Below are 16,303 nucleotides of genomic sequence, written 5' to 3'. Positions count from 1 at the left end.
AACTTGCAAAAGATTCCAAATGGTTGCTCTTTGACCTTGTGGTGTATATGTGGCAAACTGTTTTCTGAAACCCAGACAGGACACATTTTTCCCCCATTTAAAAAAAATTGAAGTATCGTCAGTTTGCAATGTTGTGTCAGTGTCTGGTGTACAGCATAATTTTTCAGTCATACATATACATACCTATATTCCTTTTCATTGTAGGTTACTGTAAGATATTGAATATAGTTCCCTGTGCTATACAGTAGAACCTTGTTTACCTATTTTAGAGACAGGACACATTTGGACTGTGAAAAAGGATATTTGAAATCAACTGTCCTGGCGGCGGTTTTTGGTCACTTAATGTGTATTGCATATTATTTGGATAACTAAGTCATTTTCCCAACCTTGTTTTGCTTAGACAGATATGATAACTACTTGTATTCTATAACCTCACACCAATTTGAAGGTACTGCAGACAGTTGTGGGTAAGAGAAAGCAGGGATAAGAAAAACTCGTTCAGTTCTGAATGTTTCAGCAGTACAAGTGCTACTGATCTAAAATTAGTTATTTATAATTTATATTTCTATTATATAACTTAATATATGTCTATTTCTATATTATATTAAATTTAATGTATTATTAATATATAATGCATTTATATATGTGCATATATTAATAAATTCAAATAGTTTAAGTTTGATATATTAATTTGTTAATATATCAGGTGTTACATTAAATATTAATTATATATATTTGATTGGGAGTCCCTTTAGTAAATCAAGCAACTTGTACTTCATGGCTTAGTGAGTATCATTTGTTTAAGCAGCCAAATTCCAGTTGCCTTACTTTAAAGGCAAGAGTGCTTCCTTTGCTGCTAAGCTTTAGTCTAGTTTATTATTTTTCCTCATTTTGCCTTTGCTGAAAGCCGTTATATGAGTTATCTATTGCTGTGTAATAAACTACCCTGCAACTCAATGGCTTAAAACTTTAAGCATTTATTATCTCAGTTTCTGTGGATCTGGAGTCTGGGTGCAGCGTAGGTGGCTGCTTTAGCTCCTTGCTGGCTGGTGACTGGAAACTTCGCTCAGTTCTTTGACATGTGGGCCTCTCCAGAGGGCAGCTCTCAACACGGCAGCAGGCTCCCTCGGAGTAAGTAAGAGAGTGAGCAGAAGAGAGTAAGACAGAAGTCATAGTCTTTTTGTAACCTAATCTTGGAAGTGACATCCCATCCCTTTGTCATAGGGTGTAGCCCAGGCAAAGGGAGGGGATGCCACAAGAGCCTGAATATAAGATGTAGAGATTTGGAGGCATTTTAGATGCTGCCTACTACAGCTAAAGAGGGGAGAGTGACCATTTTATTTATCAAAATTAATATGACCTAGATATGACACCACATACACAAGCAATAAAAAAAAAATAGGTAGATTAGATGTCATTGAAAGACTTTTATGCATCAAAGAACACTATCAAGAAAGTGAAGACACGGACATAGAAGAACTATGTTACCAAAGGGGAAAGGGCAGAGGAGGGATAAATTAGGAGTTTGGAATTAACAGATACACATTACTATACATAAAATAGATAAACAACAAGGGCCTATGTATAGCACAGGGAATTATATTCAATCTCTTATAATAACATATAATGGAAAAGAATCTAAAAAAAAAAGTACATGTATGTGTAATTGAATAGCTTTGCTGTACACCTGAAGCTAACATTGTAAATCAACTACACTTTAATAAAAAATAAAAAAAAATAAACTTAGAAAAAGTGAAGACAACCTACAGAGTGGGAGGAAATATTAGCAAACCATATATGTAATAAAAGTCCAGTATCCAAAATATATAAAAAGCTCTTACAACTCAACAGTGAAAAGACTAACAACCCAATTTAAAAATAGGTGAGGGATTTACATAGACATTTCTCTAAAGAAAGTATACAAGTGGCCCACAAGTACATGAAAAGATGCTCGACATCATTAGTCATTAGGAAAACGCAGATCAAAATCACAATGAGTACCACTTCATATACGCTATATTTTTATTTTTTACTTTTATTTTTTAATTAAAATTTTTATTCAAGTATAATTGATTTATAATACTGTGTTAGTTTCAAGTGTATACAGTATATTTTTTAAAAGTAGAGAATAACAAATGTTGACAACAATATGGAAAAATGGGAATTCTCACACATTGCTGGTGTAAAATGGTGCAGCCACAGGGAACAGTTTGGCAGTTCCTCTAAAAGTTAAATATATAGTTACCATGTGACCCAACAGTGCCACTCCTAGGTGTAGACACAAGAGGAATGAAAATACACATGCACAAAAATACTTGTACATGAATGAGCATGGCAGCATTATTCACAATAGCCAAGAAGTGCAAATAATACAAATACCATCAACTGATAAGTGGAAAAACAAAATGTAGTATATCCATGGAATGTTATTCAGCCATAAAAAGGAATGAAGCACTGATACATGCTACAGCATGAATGAACCTTGAAAATCATGCTCACTGAGAAAACCTGACATAAGAGGCCATATATGATATGATTCCATTTATATGAAATGTCTGGAGTAGGTAAATCTATAGATAGAAAATAGATTAATGGTTGCCAGGGGCTTGGAGGAAGGGGGAGTAGAGACTGACTGCTAGTAGATACAGGATCTCTTTTCAAGGTGATGGAAATGTTCTGAAATTATATAGTAGTGCTGGTTGCACAACTCTGTGAATACACTAAAATCCACTGAATTGTACACTTTAAAATGGTGAATTTTATGTTATGTGAATTATATCTCAATTTAAAAAAACTTTGTTTAGATTACTATGACCAACAGCAATAAGTATTTATTGAATATTCTGTAGCCTGCCAAGTACCCTGCTGAGTCGGGGTTCTAGAACTTAGGTCAGTGGTTTTCAACCTTGATGGCACATTAAAATCACGTGGGAGCTCTTAAAAATCCTGATGCCCAGGCCAGTTAAGTCAAAATCTCTGGGGTAGGATCCAAATCTCAGTCAGTTTTAGGGCCCCCATGTAATTTCAGGGTGCAGCCAAGGATGAGAACCACCAGCCCGAAGCACCATAACTCCTTAGCAAGTTGGGTTCCCTGCAGCAGTGACCACTCTCACGCCCTGTCTATCTTCTTTCCATTAACAGTAATCAGCAAAGAAAGCTGCATGGTCCCAAGTTCAGGCTCCTTATCTGAGTCAGGATGACTCCTCCATTTCTCCTAGTTTGCACTACTTTCCTTTCTGTGGGTGACTCAGAGTGTTCAGTGGTTGAAAGAGGGAATATTTTCTGCTTTACACTTTTTTTTTTCCATTTTGTGTTCGGTTGCTGTGATTCAACTGTGGGCAGAGATCATATGTTCCACTTTGGAACAAAAGTTGGCTTTTGTCCAAATGGGTTTGCACTTTTGTCCTGAAAAACCTGGATTTTATAGTTTGTGAAGTTCTGAGCAAATAAAGATACAAGGAGCTAGAAATGTGAGGACTTTTTCGCTGGGCCTGAGTGCTTACTGTCTTTGGTATTGATCCTCTAACTGTGATACTTCGTAGTTCATTTAATGTCTTCACTCTTGGCCTCCCAGAGCCTTAGTCTGCTGCTCTAAGTCCTACGTTGCCAGCAGCTCACCATGTTGCTTTTGTGCGGCTTTCACTCTGTTTGGCAAACCTTTGTCGTCTTGGGTCCCAAACCACAGTGGTCCTAGTTAAATCCACCAACCAAAGTACTAACTTTTTTTTCATTTATCCCAGAAGCTGAAGCCAATTTGTGAAAAAGGTAGAAATGGGTGAAAAAATAGAAAGAGCCATGAAGGATCAGCAACAGCTCCTTTCGGCTACAGAAGGGCCGATGAGGTTCTAGCTAGTAACCCACCCTGGTGGTAGGTGATGGGAGTAAATACAGTTGGCGCTCTGTACTCGGGAGTTCTGTATCCGCAGATTCAACCAATCATGGGTCAAAAGATATTTGGAAAAAAATTTTTGGAAAGTTCTCAAAAGCAAAACTTGAATTTGTCCAGTGCTCTAGCAACTATTTACACAGTATTTACATTGTATTAGGTATTATAAGTAATCTAGAGATAATATAAAATATATGGGGGATGTGCATAGATTATATGCAAATACGATGCTATTTTCTATGAGGAACTTGAGCATCCAAGCATTTTGTTATCTGCAGGGGTCTTGGAACCAATCCTCCAAGGAATAACTATACACAGGATCAGCTCTGGCACCACTTACAGCATTGCTGAGAGAAAACTCTAGCAGAGAGACTGAGTGGAGACTGGCAACTGCAGAAAGCTTCAGGTAAGTAAGGATACAAAAAATCTCATAGGTCTGTGGAATGGAGGAAGCCCTGACAAGAAAGGACAGGGAAGTAACAAGCAGAGGCATGTGTATCTGCCCCTTGTGACTAGTGGAAACCAGCTATCTTCCTAGGATTACACAAAGTAGAAAGCACAAGGCTTAAGTATAAGCTCAACAAATTTTTACATATATATACCTTTGAAACCACCAACCAAATCAGTATTTAAAGAACATTTTCATCTTCCCAGAAAATTCTCTCTTGCCTTTCCTCACTCAGAAGTAGCCCCTGTTCTTATTTATGTCACTGTCAATTATTTTTGCCTGTTCTTGAACTTCATATGAGTCATACAGCATTTGTGTGTAGCTTTTTTGCATGGCATGTTTTTGAGATCCATCCATATTGTTATGTGTATCAGTAGTTTGTTCTGTTATTATTGCTGAGTAGTATTTCAGCATATAAATACGCCATAATGCTTATCCGTTCCTCTGTTGATGGACATTTGGGTTGTTTACAGTTTGGGGCTATTACAGATAAAGCTGTTATGAAGATTGGGGTACATGTCTTTTCATAGACATACGCATTCATTTTTCCTGGGGATGTACCTAGGACTGGAATTTCTGGGTCATAGGGTAGGTATATCTTTAACTTCAGTAGATACTGCCAAACAGTTTTGCAGAGGTTGTTGTATTGTTTTACACTTTCACTAACAGTGAGGACTCCAGTGGTGGTTTTGAGATGAAAAGAAAGTCAGCAAATACCTTAACCTGGGCCAAGTTCCTGGCAGCATAAAATTTGCAAGGACCTGTGGGATATGAACTAGCAGTGCTGCCCAGCTGAGTGACGAAAGAAAAACAGTAAAAACAGAGGCCGGGGAGGGCACCTGTAACTGTCCCACCCCAGCCAGTGCCAGCAGGAAGGAAACCCTGTAGCTGTTTTGGGGTAGTTTCCTAGCATGGACATTAGCTAGTTAAAAAGGAAAGGGATTTGACAGAATGGGAGATACTGAAGTTGTTTCTAATTAACCTGTTGGAAAACAGTAATACCAAAAAAAAAAAAAAAAAGCAAGGCAAGTAGCAATGTTTCTCATGTTTACTGGGCAGGAGAGCTGATTAAAAATACAGAATCTGCATTTTCAAAGCGATACCCGAGCATTGGGTTCCAAAAACTACTCCAAAGTATAAAAACCAAAAACCAAAACACGAAAATGGCTCTGAAACATTGCTCAGAGGTTCAGCAAGGTTTTCACATGATGTGTGCTGGGGTTAATAGCACGAATATTCCTGTCTCACTTTCCATCATATCACCTTGTTGACACTGACCTTTTTGACCCTTAAATGTTCCGTTGTGTATCCTTTTAAACACATCAACATTGGGAGAAAGCTTCTACCATTCACTTTGCCCCCTGGGGTTCTTCTTCCCAGTAAAACAGGGTTTAAAAGTGAGAGGTGGCTTCTTTCCTCCCTTCCCTCATTACCAAGGAGGATCATCACCATATGTAACCCTAGCCCCCTTTTAAAAGGACTTACTGTAAGTGTCAATATTGAAGCAGTGAGGAGATCTCAAAAATTACTGATACAGCACTGCAAAGTTAAAATTATTTCAGCACATAGTAGGTACTTGATGCATGTTGAGGGGATTATATTTATTTCATTAAAAAATATATTTAGTGCCAATTATGTGACAGGCATGATGCTAGAGCAAGGACTACCATGGTAGAAAAGACAGAGGAGATTTCTGTTTTCAAGAGGGTTTCATTCTAATGGGGAACTGTATTAGTCAGGGTGGGATACCTTCTCTCACAAAAACACACAAACATCTAATTCTCAGTAGCTTAGCACAATGAAAAATGGATTCTTCACACATTTCGTCTCAGTCTGATTTGGATTGGTAAGAGGAGAGATGTTCTGCTCCATCTGGTCATTCGGGGCCTCACTCCTTCTCATTCTTTTATGCCCACAGAGCCCTTTCCATTCAGCCAGCAGATTGGAAAGAGAGATACGAGACTGCACAGGCAGTTCTCACGATCAGGGCAAGCCTGGAAGTGGCAGGCTTCACTTTACCCACGTTGCATTGACCAGGCTGAGTCATGTGGCCACACCTAACTACAGAGGAAGTTGGAAAACATAGCTGAGTACACAGAAGAGAAAGGACAGAGTTTAGTGAACAAATGGTCTACTGCAGGGGTAAACAGGGAGGTGTAATCTGCTGTGAAAAGTGCTGTCGTCCGGGGAGGTAAAGTGTGCTTGATAATAGACAAGAAGGACACCTAACCCAGACTGGGTGTGGGCAGAGGGAATATCCTAAAGGATCCGATGCCTAAGCTGGGACAGGAAAAAAATGTTCATTTCCTTCCAGAATATGGTAACTTGGCCCCTAATGAACAATTTATTTAAATCCAAAAAACTTTTTCTTCCCCAAAGTAACCATTAGAAAATAATAAGCCATTTCCTGGGTTACTCGTGTTCTCTGCTTTAAGAAGAAATGGCATAACATGGCATGCACTGGTGGCTGACTGCTCAAAAGCCTTTCCTGCCTGCCTTCTTTGATAAGAAAATGCAGGTTTTCTTCAGCCATCAAGCAACAGTGTGTTCTAGGAAAATGGATTCTGGGAAACGGACTGTAATTAGTCTAAGGCAACCGTGGTAGTAATAGCTCACCTTTCACTCACTTGGCAAATATTTTATGTGCCCCTCTGTGCCAGTCTGTTCAAAGTGCTGTCTTTGCCAGTTATAAGCATGGGGTAGGCACATAGCCCAACTATAGACAATGAGGGGTAAGGGGAAGATTGCTGGGGGGCTTCTGGTAAAGGCTTTTCCTCCCTAAAAAAAAAGAGATGAAAATTACGTGAAGAAAAAGCAGGGGTTTTCCTTCCTTCATCTGGATGGTGTCATGTGGGATGTGATGCTTGGAACTGGGGCGGTAATCTTGTGACCATGAGGAGAAAAAGAAGAGAATTTCAGAGAGGATGACCCAGCACTCTGGCCTAGTTAGGTGGCCAAATTAGCCAAACCTGGAATCACCTACCTTTCTCATATGAGCAAATAGAAAGCCTGGATAAGACAATTTCAGTTGGGTGTTCAATTACTTGTAGCCAAAAGCATCCTAGCAAATATGTATAATTTTGTTGGCGTTGCTTATTTTGGATTAGAATAAGTGAATACTTTAGTAAATGGATGAAGAATCTGATATTTTTCATTTTCTTCTCAGCTGTGTTATTTGATCATAGAGGAATTTATATCCCAGGCATCTTTATGGGAAAAGCCCTCTTCCTTGATCTGTCTCCTCCTTTGGCTACTGCAGATCCCCTAACTGGAAGTTGACGTGTTTGGCAGCAAAGTCACATTCCCTTCTGGGCCCCCTAGCTGTGTGCCCCTTGGGGAGCGCTCCAAAATGGGGGGGGGGGTTAATGTAGGAGGGACAGCTTCTCATTTGAAGAATTGTCTTTGTTTCTACGAACTTCATAGGGAGGTTCATTCCTCCCTGCCTCCCTCAACTCCCTGCCTCCCTTTCTCTCTCTCTCTTTCACACCCTCATTCTCCCTCTCTTTCTTTTTCTTTCCTTCTTTCACTGCAGATGCGTTGGGCTGTGAGCTGTACTCTTTGTGACCTGTAAGAGTGTTGGAGGCTCCCTGAAACTTGTTCAAACCAGAAACCTGGCAAACCCCATGTTCTAATTCAAAGCTTCCTGGCTGAACTCAGTGGAACTCCAGCTAAAAGGAATTAAGTCAGTAAGCCAGTGATATTTGAAATGAATAATGGAGATATTTGGGGATAAGCTTTAATTTTGGAATGAGTATGTCAGAAAGCTTTTGCTGGAATGATTTGGCATAAAGTTGCAAATATTTAAGATGCCACTTGGCTTCTCACCATCTTGATGCCAGTACAGGGGATATTTTTCTCACTCCCTGTGAGATTTGGGTGCTAATGCCTGTTTGCTCTGATTATTACATTGTTGATCTAAAAGATTATCATCATCCTTTCGGGACTTCTCGTCTCTGCCCATTTCTTATGTCATTGGTTATTTTGACTAATAGCTGTAAGTTGAGGAAAAAAATCGTATTGGTCAGGCTACTGACAAGAGATAGGTGGCAGCGGTAATTAGGACAGTTTAATGAAAGGACTTTACAAAGAAGTGAGGAGTATTAAGGGAAACCAACAAGAGATAGTGAAACATTGGGACTAAATGGTTCCCACCTCTAGGATTAGAGTGGGTCAAGGAGAGGGGGAGGTTACTGGAAGCTGGAGAGACTTGCAGCTGTGGAAAGGGCCTCCTGACAGAAGCTGTGGCCTTGGCTAGAAGAAAATAGTCATGTCAAACCATGACTCCGGATGGACGTAAACTAGAAAAAAATGCCCTGACCTTTCTCTACTCTTATCCTCTGATCTTCTGCTAGTGACTGTCATTGGCTAAACCCCAGCAGAACTTTGAGGGCAAGGGAGCATGGTTGAGGTATCTGTAATGTCATTCTCCTTGGCCACAAAGTAGAGTAGAAAAGGGTGGAGAGTGAATATGGAAGGGAAAATAGGACTATCCATCTGTGTGCCTTCATTTTCCTTGTCAATAACTTTAGAACCAGTTGCTAAGTAGGTAGATCCTAGATTCATTCTTTAATCTGTGTGTCTTGATTGCTTAGGATACAAGCTAGGCTCTACAATGAGAGATCCCCAATACTGTGACTTTTTAAAACATTTCTTAGTATTTTATTTATTTATTTTTGTATTACTTATTTTGTGTTGATGAGGGGAGGTAAGTAGGTTGTTTATTTTTAGAGGAGGTACTGGGGATTGAACTCAGGACCTCGTGCATGCTAAGCATGCGCTCTACCACTTGAGCTACAACCCCCCCCCCAGCCCCCTGCCAATACTGTGACTTAATCAATATGGAAGTTTATTTCTGTGTCAGTTCTCTTCCTGTATAGAAGTCCAGGGCTGGTGTAATGACTTGATGGTGTTGAATGCTTTGTTAGGTATTAGTTCTGCTGAAAAAGTATTTCCAGTTTTCTTCCTCTGGAAATAAGGAAGAAATGTGTTTCTCTGCCCCTTCGGGGTTAGATGTGGTCTTGCAATTTGCTTTGGTCAGTGAAATGAGTGTGAGATGTGTCGCAGAAGTATTTAGTTGCCAATGCAGGGCTCTCTTGCTCTCGTTTTCTCTTTCACTGAAATTTGTGGAAGTGCTATTGATATGATGGACACCCGTCCTGAAAAGTTTTTCAGAGCTGCAGCGTATTTGTGGAAGTGAGAAATAAAGCATTGCTTTTAAGCCACTGAGATTGGACGCTGGTTGTTAGTGCAGCTAAACCTGACATTTCCTGACTAATATAGAAACTCAGGCTCTTTCTGTTTTGTTGCCCTCCAGAGCCTAAGGGGTTGTTGTCGCCTACATGATCTGTGATGTCTCATTACCACAGTCACATTCTAGCTTCAGGGAAGTGGGAAGGAGACACAGGAAAGCACACTTACTCTTTTTAGGAGCGTGACCCGGAAGTAGCACACATCACTTCACTGGCTACGTCTAGGGTTTTAGTTATCTATTGCTGCACGAGAAGTTATCCCAAAGCTTAGCAGATTAAAACAACAGACATCTATTCTAGCAAACCATTCCAGCAGCAGCTTAGTTCACCAGTTGTGGCTCAGGGGCTGCAGTTATCTGACACTAGACAGGGGCTGGAGGATATACTTCCCAACTCACTTGCATGGTTGTTGGCAAAACTCTGTCCTCACTGGCTGCTGTCAGAAGACTTTGGTTCCTTGCCATGTGGGTCTCTACACAGGGCTGCTTCACCTGGCAGCTGCCTTTCCCTAGAGCAACTGATCCCAGAGAGAGAGAGAGAGAGAGAGAGAGAGAGAGAGAGAGAGAGAGAGAGAGACAGAGAGAGAGAAGCTACCGTGTCTTTTAGAAACTAGCTTCAGAAGTGACACATCATCATTTCTGCTTTTTTACTGGTCAGACCGACTCTGGTTCAGGGTGTGAAGGGCCTCTGCAAATGTGTGAATGCCAGGAGGCAGAGCTCGCTGGAGGCTGGCTAAAACTTAACTCTATGAGAGGTGAGAAAATTTAGTCTTTAGCGGGGAGGCCACTCTCCTCAGATAAAACTACATGAAGCAGGAGAGAAGGGCTCAGGAGACATCCAGGGTTCCCTGCCCCAGCCCTCCCCTCTGGGAAAGGGGACATAAACATGCACGTGGCATCTTCTTCTCATCCATGAGCACACATTCCGCATCCTGAAAAGACTCTGCTTCTGGATTGTGGCTCCTCGGCTATGCCCTAAGGTTTCTTATCCTTAGTGTCACTCTCCCCAGAAACTTGCCTTCCCTACCCCCAGACAATGCCAAATTTCCAAGCAAAACGCTTTTTAAAAAAGGAATGGAGAGAGGGAGCTTCCATCTGGAAGAAAGAAAATCCTTCTGCATGGCGAATCTGGAACTCCAAAGATGAGTCATATGAACTATGAGTCAGATTGTCATCGTAGTTAAGTAGTTGGATGAGTTACATAAACTGAGATTCAAGCCCAATGTTTCTCATAGCTTTCTAAGTTTAAGTGGTAAACTCTTACTAGAAGGCACACTGAAATTTCTGCTTACAGAAGTACATTCCCCATGCAGCAGTGTGGGAATGTTTGTAAGAACACAGCTGATCATGAAGGCGAAGGGAGAAGCTCTCTAGAAACCTCTGCTTCCTCATGCCCACAGTTGTCCATAGAGACCACACCACTGAAGCACCAGGCTTCATAAAACCAAGAAATCTTCTCCTGCCTTGTCAATCCAGGCAGTGGCCAATGTCCCACATCCCTGCCTGACTTATGTGCACGTCACTCTACCTCTTAGTATGTTCACTGTGGGAAAAGAGTATGAACTTTTCAATTATTCTTCTTACTGCCATTATTTTTGCTGGTTACTTTGGCATTGAGTGTGGGCAGGGATACATTTGAAACAGTTGGTGTGAGGTTTTGAAAATGACCATTTAGTGGGCAGTGGACTATGTGGAACAAGATTTCTACACGGAGATGGACAGGGTTGAGTAGCAAAATGTCCCCAAGAAGGTAACAAATCATATCTACCCTACATTTGGACTTAATTAAAAAAAAATGTACTTAATGTCCTTAAATTATCTACTTGTCAGCGGTCATCTTTCCCTTTAATATGTAAAAATAATCTTTTTCTCAAGTCCCCATCAACTGAGAAATGTCTGGTACTCTGTCCAGTTATTTTCAAGGTCTGTTGGCTTGTGGATTCCTGGCTCTTTTACTCTAATTCCTGGATTCTTAATTCCCCTAGTGGCCAATATTCCTCTGTCCATGCACTCCTCTCTTCCTTTCTTTACTTTGCCATTAGTCAGGACTCTTGCTGTAAATGACAGATCACACCAAGAAGGGAATTCAGTAGTTCACAGAGCTGGGAAGGGTCGGGTCACCCAAGGGAAGAATGGACCTGGCCTCCCTCTCTCTCTCTCTCTCTCTCTCTTTCTAACTTCCATCTCTGCCTGGCTTCATTCTCTCATATCGAAGAGTACCCTTCTCTATGTGGCTGGTGGACGGCTGCCTGCAACCCCAGGCCTCCATCCTCACCACTCTCCATGCGCAAGGATAATGGAGAACTACCCTTCCAGGTCCAACTGGGAAAACTCTGGTGAGGGACTTTGATTGGCCCAGCTTAGGTCAAGGTCCCATACCTTGGTTCAGTCCCTGTGTGGGAACGTACATGGCTCAGTGATTGGCCAGCCTGGGTCCTCTGCGTAGGAGGGGGAATCTGGGACACTGTGGTTAACTGCTCTACTGGGACCATGTGAAGTGGGAGGGGTTTCCCAAATGTAGAGGGGTGCTGTTACCCCCCTACAAGAAGAGAGCGGACAGAAACAAGCGCTGCTGCATCTACTGTGTGACACAAACAGCTCAAGCAGCTGCTTCCCTGGCCCCGAAGCGTCGCCAGTGCAAGGCCATTTTGGGCAAAAGCGCTTTCCTAAAGACAGAGGCTAACCAAGAGCAGTGACAGGATGGCGACAGCAGGCCCGGCACCAGACAGGTGTTAATTATTTGACATTCTACTTTATTTTAAAGACCTGAACTCCATGATGGCTTTCACAGAAAGGTTTTTTTTTATCATTATTATTATTATTTTTTTAAATGGAGGTACTGGGAGTTGAACCCAGGACCTCATGCCTGCTAAGCAGGCGCTCCACCACTGAGCTATACTCTCCTTCCTGAATATTTCATATTTTAAACTCCCTGAGGCAACTCCACCAGCCTTCTAGGTCAGCTGACAAGCTGCTGGAGCCAGCGCCCTCACCACATCATTCTCCTCCACCTCTCCTCCCAGTGCCTGAGGGGCCCAGGTAGCCTCCTACCTGGGCATCCATAAGACATGGTCCTAAATTCCTGCTACTTTCTTATGCACAGCCACTGAATTCTTCCTTTTTTTTCTCCTTCTAGGCCTACATTTCATAGCCAAGAAAATTCATCAAGGTGTTTTCATAAACAAAAGAGCAAATTCTCTCCCTAGGAAGAACCCTTCTAAGAATATTGTGATATTGTGACTTATAATAAGAAATATATATTTGATCTTCATCTTGCTCCTGGCTTGCAGCTCCTAAAACCCTTGTAATTTTCTAAGTGATAAGAATAACATGAGCATCTTTTGTTATAGTATTTGATCTTTTGTCCTCAAATAGCTCCAGTTCCTGAAATAGCGCCAGAGTGATAAAGGTGAAGGGAGTGTCTTGTTATTCACAGCAATCACACCTGAGTTTGTGTTGAGGCCGTGGTTTTTGGAAAGCCCCTAGATAACCACAGGATGGAGGCTGGTTGCCAGGGGAACCAGCGATTAGGAAGTTGAAACTTTTAGCCCCACCTCTCCACCCCCCACCACCAGGAAGGGGAGAGGGGCTGGGGATTGCGTTTAATCGTAAATGGCCAACGGTTTAATCAGCTGTGCCTACATAATGAGGCCTCCATAAAAAACCCCTTAGTACAGGGTTCAGAGAGCTTCTGGGTTGGTGAACACATGGAGGTGCTGGGAGGGTGGTGCGCTCAGAGAGGGCGTGGAAGCTCCACATCCTTCCCCCATACCTTGCCCTGTGCATCTGTTCCATCTGGCTGTTCCTGTGTTACATCCTTTTTAATAAACTGGTAGTGTGGTAAGTAAACTGTTTTCCCGAGTTCTGTGAGCTGCTCTGGCAAATCAGCCCCGCCCGAGAAGAGGGTCATGGAAACCTCCGGTTTACAGCCAATCAATCAGAAATGTAGGTAACAGCCTGGGCTTGCAATGGGCATCTGCAGAAGGGGGCAATCTGATGGGACAGAGCCCTTAACCTGTGGGATCTGATGCTGACTCCAGGGAGACAGTGTCAGAGCTGAGCTGAATTGTAGGGCACCCAACGGGTGTCACAGAATTGCTGTGTGTGTGGGAAAAATGCCGCATATCCGGTGTCAGAAGTGAAATATTCTGAGTAGAGTCTGGTAGTAGAGAAAAATAAGAATTTTTGCCTTACACATCCTCTCAGAGCAATGGTTCAAACTGCAGCTACCTGCTAACATGGTTTCTTCTGCCTATTCTGTGTGTATTTATGCACTGAAAACATGCCTCCCCCAATAATATTAAGGTTAATATTAGGGTTACCTCAGCATGGTGGGAGCATGGTTAATTTTTATGGGTTTTGTTGTTTTTATTGTGTTTTGTTTGGTTGGTTTTTGCTTACCTCTGTTTCTACAATTAACCAATGAAAGTGGTGCCACTGAAGGAGAAAAGGAGAGAGCCTGCTGCCTCTGTACCTTTTAGCAAGAAACAAAACTCTTCCCCAAAGTCTTCTACCCCTGAGCCACCCCCCACCCACCCCTGCTTCAACCTAAACTCATTGGCCAGACTGTGTCACGTGACCACCAGAGCCTGACGTGGGGATGGAAAAGGGAGTAGTAGTTCGGTTTTCCAGCCTCAGTAGAGAGAGGCAACAGAGAGAGGGGTTGGGAATAATTATCAGGCTGAGCAACCAACAGTGTCCGCAGCAGAACTAAGACACAGTGAAAACAGAGGGGGCCGTGCAGAGTGTTCTCAGTCTGGTGTGGTGTTACACTTTGCTCTGTGACCCTGGGGGTCCAGAAGAGACTCCTGACAATATAACTTAGAGCTCTGGGTTCTCGTTAAAATTTCTCTCTGCTGTCAAAATAACCTTGCCCCATCTTCATTAGTACTTTGTGGCAATAGTAATTTTTTTTTTAATTTCAGTAATATGTTTTATTTACCCCATATAGCCAAAATACTATGATTTCAACATGCAATCAATAGAAAAATTATTAATGCAGTATCTTAGATTTTCTTTTTTCATAAGGCTCTGATATCTGTATTTTGCATTTACAACACATCTCAGTTTGGACTAGCCACATTTCAAGTGTTCACCAGCCACAGGCGGCTAGTGGCTACCAAGCTGGACTGCACTGCAAGCCCTAGAGAGAGCTGACCTAGAGTTAGAGGGGCTCTAAAAAGATACTGATCTAGAGTTAAGGCATTTGACAGTATTAGCAATAGTAATTATCATCACTATTTACAAAGTGCTTTTTTTTTTTTGGTAGAGTGTTGCTGTCCTTGTATTACAGTTGAAAAAGTAAACTCAAGGTTAATTTGATAACAAATTCACATTTAAAAGGGCACTGACTATTTCCCTGCCCCGCAGTGCAGAGGCGGAGGCTCAGGTACATTCAGGATTTCGCTCCACCTGCTGAACACCGTTTCAACCTCATTAACGCTGATGACAACAAGAAAGTAGGGGAATGGGCCTGCCTCCGTAAAACTGACAGAGAGGAAAACCCAGCAAAGTGGTCGGTTGCAGTTGTGTGGAGGCTAAGGGCTATGGCAAAGACTCTCAGGCCGAGGACTTCAATTGTAGGAAATGAACAAATACAAAACTCGGGTCTAGTTAAATACATATAATTAGTTAATTAAAAGAGTTAATCCTCATTCAATTAAAACACTCAATCCTTATTCCCTCCCAGCACCTGCCATTCAAGGACTCTTGACTCTTGGGCCTGATAAGCACAGGAAGTGATCCTTGTGTCATAAATGTGCTTCTCAGCTCCAAGCTAAAGGCACATTCTCTGCCCAGCTGGTTAACTCTTCTTGTCCTGCATAGCTTGTTCTTGAATCATATCTCTGGTGTGTTGGAAAGACCTCTGACCTGGGGCTTAGACCTGGTTTAGCATCTCTCTCATTGCCGGGCATGGGCAAATCTCCATGCTCTGTCTGGATCTGCTTTGCCCACAGTCATCTTAGCAGCACATTTTTTCCCTGTTAGCCTGTTTCTATGGACACGCTTTGAAAGGTAAAGAATGCTCTCTCCATGCAGGTATTTATGATGTACACACATTCCTGCCTCATCCACACCTTCTCCCTCCTTTCTTTCCAGAAAGTGATGTCAGCATCCAGCCCTGTGCTGACAGATGCTCAGACCACTGCTAATTAGGCTGCAGAAGAGCATGACAGATGAGGCTGTTCTGTTCAGCCCCTGGTTCACTGTGTATTGTTTAGAGAAGGAATGTTTTAAGGTAGAGGAAGAGGAAGCTTGCCAAGGATGTTTAATGTGATCTTGTAAACATTTGTTTTGTGAATAACTGTTAATGTTTCTTATTCTGGGCTCTTTATTTTAAAGAACTGAAAAGACTGGGCCTGCATTGTAGGTAAGAGTTCAGAAGTGTACGCCTGCATCATCCTGGGCTGGGTTGGCAGACACTACCTGTGGCCTTTCCAATATCCATCCTCCCCTTCTTTCTTACCAACAGAACCTGAGTTTTGCTCAAGGCAGTACTATGCCCAATTAAAAAGGCTCACCTTCCCAGACTGCCTTGCACTTAAGAGTGGCCATGTGACCCAATTCTGGCCAATGAGATGTAGATGGAAGTTGTTAGGTGGGGACCTCCAGGAAGCCTGTTTTAAAGGGGAGAGTCTTAGCTGGCATTTGCCCTTTGCTTTTTCCTTTTTCACGTGAAATGCATCCATCTTGTCTCCATGAACATAAGAGCCACATGCTA

This window comes from Camelus dromedarius, chromosome 1, assembly GCF_036321535.1.
Source record: "Camelus dromedarius isolate mCamDro1 chromosome 1, mCamDro1.pat, whole genome shotgun sequence".
In the NCBI taxonomy this organism is placed as follows: domain Eukaryota; kingdom Metazoa; phylum Chordata; class Mammalia; order Artiodactyla; family Camelidae; genus Camelus; species Camelus dromedarius.
Note: the sequence above shows the minus strand (reverse complement) of the source record.